The sequence below is a fragment of the Carlito syrichta genome, unplaced genomic scaffold, assembly GCF_000164805.1.
Source record: "Carlito syrichta isolate Samal-C Ts95f unplaced genomic scaffold, Tarsius_syrichta-2.0.1 Scaffold302868, whole genome shotgun sequence".
Classification (NCBI taxonomy): Eukaryota; Metazoa; Chordata; class Mammalia; order Primates; family Tarsiidae; genus Carlito; species Carlito syrichta.
The window spans coordinates 111209-114928 of NW_007246964.1; positions in this window are offsets into that span (position 1 = coordinate 111209).

The window sequence follows — 3720 nt, forward strand, 5'->3', positions numbered from 1 at the left end:
CGGAGCGCGGAGGCCGCGTGTCCTCAGCCCGGCGCCCTGGGTTTAGAGGGGGCCTCCGCGCTCGCCCGCCACGTGCGTGGTTCTAGGCTCTGCGGGGCACCCGCGCCCGGGGCGCTGGGACCTGCGGCAGGGTCCCACCGTCGGGGAGCGGCTTTCCCAGGAGGTGCTCGTGGCATGAGTCACGGGATCCCGGAGATGAGGCAGGACTTGGGACCAGGAGTTGCTCGGGGACTTGTTTTTAATGTAAAATGGTGCGTGCGTCGTCTTATCAAGGAAGAGCACTGGTGTGGGGATCGGACTCTTTGGGCTCTCCTCCAGGTCACTCCACGTCTTATATCATCTTTGGTAAATTATCATTATGATTATCGTTTTGAGTCAGAGTCTCACTCTGCCGCTCAGGCTGAAGTGCGGTGGCACAATCGCGGCTCAGGCGGTCCTTCTGCCTCAGCCTCCCGGGTAAATGTGATTGCAAGCACGTGCCACCACACCTGGCTAATTTTATTTTTTATTTATTTGTTTGTTTCGTAGGGACAAGGTCTCCATGTTACGTAGGCTGGTCTCGAACTCCTGGCCTCAAGGAATCCTGTAGCCTCGGCCTCCCTGGATGCTGGGATTATAGGCATGAGCTATTGCCAGACCAGTAAATTATTTAACCTCTCTGTGCCTTCCTTTTCTGTAAAAAGCAGATAATTATAGCTATTTCATGGGGTTGCATGAAGCTTTAATGAGATAACCTATGTGAAGTATTTGCAGTTACCAGAATAACCACTCTTGGGTGTTCCAAAGATGCTCAAAGTGTCAGGAGATGCTGGTGCCACTCCGTGTTACCACTCATCATTTCAAAGGGGTCCACGGTGAAAAGGAAGTGTCCTTTCCCCTGGGGAAAGCACTAACCCTGTGTAGTTTTAGAGTGCATATGTACAGATGTGTGTGTGCTTATACAAAAGGGAACCTATTCTGCTCTGGTGGGTAACTTGCTTTTTCATCCAACAAAATACCTGGGCATTTATCTCCTGCCCAGAGCACTCCACTCTGCTTCATCTCCTTTTGAGGGGCACATAAACTTCCATATATGGTCGAAAGGGACTTTATTTCCTCGCCCCTCCCTCATGGTGGAAGTGAAGGTGGTTTCCAGTCTTGCTGCAGCCTTGCAGGGTGCTCAAAGTCATACTGTTGCACGTGCACACACCACAGCCTGCATTTCTACAAGGAGACTGGCCAAGTCACAGCGTGTGCATTTTAAATTTCAACAGATAGTGCCAGATTGTTAGGGACGTCTGAGACCACAGGACTTACCTGGCTGAGTGCTTGGCTAGCCCACGGAGGCCATATGCTTGGAGGCAGCAAGCAGTGATTAGGAACCTGGGGGTCAGATACCACCCAAGAGCCCTCATTCACCAGGCAAGGGGGGTTTCCAGGCAGGAGTCCACGAGAAATGAAGTTGGTTCATTTACTTATTAACATATCAACATTGAGTGTTTGCTATGTGCTAGGCATTGGACTAGATGAGAGTGAGCAATATACACACAATGCCCGTTTAGTGTGCCTGATTTCTCAAAAAACGATTTAGGGCATGAGAGTAAGAGCTCCGAGGGATGTTGGAGCTTTACTAAATGCCGATTCAACATCGAAAAGGATCCTGCAACAGGTGTGCAGCCTGGTTGCCATCTATGTAGATGCTGCCTCTCCAGCAAGGCCTCCCTCCTCCACCAAGCCAGATGTAGTCACTCCCTGCCTCCCACCTCCCACCCTTCCTGCCAGGCTACCTTCACTCTTCTTTCTCATTGCTGGTCACTCCAGCATGAACTTAGATATGCCATACCAAACTCCTATACTAGGGAAGTGCAGAAGACAGGGGTCTGTGGAGCTGGCCCCCAGGGTCCCCTACTTGCCAGCATGTGACCTTGGGCAAGTCACATGAACTTTCTGAGCTTCAACTCCCACATTTATGAAACGCGGATTAACAATACCTGCTAAACTGGAAGTCTGCAAGGATGGAATGAAGCAATGAAATGCTTAGCAGGAAATGCTCAGTAAAAGTGAGTTGCGTTCTTGGACAGCAAGTGTGTTAGCATCTCTGGAACTCAGTGTGTGGCCAGTCCTGATACTGTGGCACAGGAAAGTAGAGACTTTATGCCAAATGGAGAAAGGACAAGAAAATCCAATGAAAGGGGGTGAAATCCAGTCAAGTCTGCTGGGAAGCAGATCTCAGTATCAATATCTTTTTTAAATGTATGTATTTATTTATTTACTTGGAGTTGGAGTGTCACTCTATCATTCAGGCTGGAGTGCGTGGCATGATCACGGCTCACCACAGCCTCTACCTCCTGGGTTCAGGCCATCTGTCCACTTCAGCCTCCTGAGTAGCTGGGACTACAGGCACATACCAGCACGCCCAGCTAATTTTTTTTTTCTTTTTTTTGGAGGAGGTCATGTCTCACTGTGTTACCTAGACTGGTCTCAAACTCCTGGGTTCAAGCAGTCCTCCCACCTCGGCCACCTAAAATTCTGGGATTAGAGATGTGAGCCACTGTGCACAGGCTTAGCATTGACATTTTGATGGATTCACAGTGCCCTTTGTGGTGGGCCCAAGCCCCTCTCCACCCCCAGCCTGCCCTGTACTAATCTTTACCCACTCCCCAACCCGACAAAACCCTAAGCTCTGAGAACACAGACATTTCTCAGTTCCTCCTATACGCCATGTTCTCTCTCACTTCTGGTTCTCGGTGGCCATTCCCTCTCCATTTGAAAGGTTAGCTTCAAATCCCATCCCCTCTATGGCACCTGACAACGGACCCATGCTCAGGTATCAGCTGAAAGGCCCTTCCTCTGGGAGCCCTTTCCTGTCCTGGGCCAAGGGCCAGTCATCTATTCCCACAATGCCCCTTGTCTAACCTGCGCCCTTTCCTGTCACATGGTATGGTCATTGTTCAGTGTCCCCTTTCTCAAAAAGAGAAGACAGGGTACAGCCCTGTCTCTGCTCACAGCCATCACCATCCCTCCAGTGCCATGCCCTCTGTGTTAGTTAAATGCATCTGAAGCAGTGAAGGAATAGACCTGAATGAAATCATCGGGTCCTTAACTGTAGATAAATCCAAATAAACACAAATCCCAGCCAAAGCCACCCTGACTCAGCAGTTGCCCCATCTGTCCTGCCATGTCTGCAAGGGTTACAGACATGTGTGAGGGCCAGCTGCCAGCACCATTTGGCAACCTAGATGAAGTAAGAGAGTGAACTTCTTCCCAGCCTGGCAGAACCTTTGGGTGCAGGAGCAAATGCTTCAGGGGAGAGCCTCGGAGCTGCTGCCTGAGTAAGTGAAAAGGCAAAGACCAACAATCAGATCTTGCTTTCTGGAACTGGTCTGCCAGGTCTGGATTTACTGACTTCCTAAACTTTTTTTTTTTTTTTTTTTTTAAAGAAACACGTGAAAGACTACCATGACCTGAACAAATTGAACAAAATCATACTCGGAATTATGACAGACTGGGAAGTCAGACAAACCTGGGTTCACATCCAGACTTTGCCACAAATTAGCTCCATGACCTTGGGCAATTGACTTTACCTCTCTGAGCCTCAGTCTCCTAATTTGTAAAATAGAAATAATACCACCTACCCCAGAGAGACGGTGGAAGAATTAGATCACGTATATAAAGCACCTTGCTCCCGGTATAAAGTTGATGTTAATAAACATGAACTGTTTTAAAAATTACTTCCAAAAG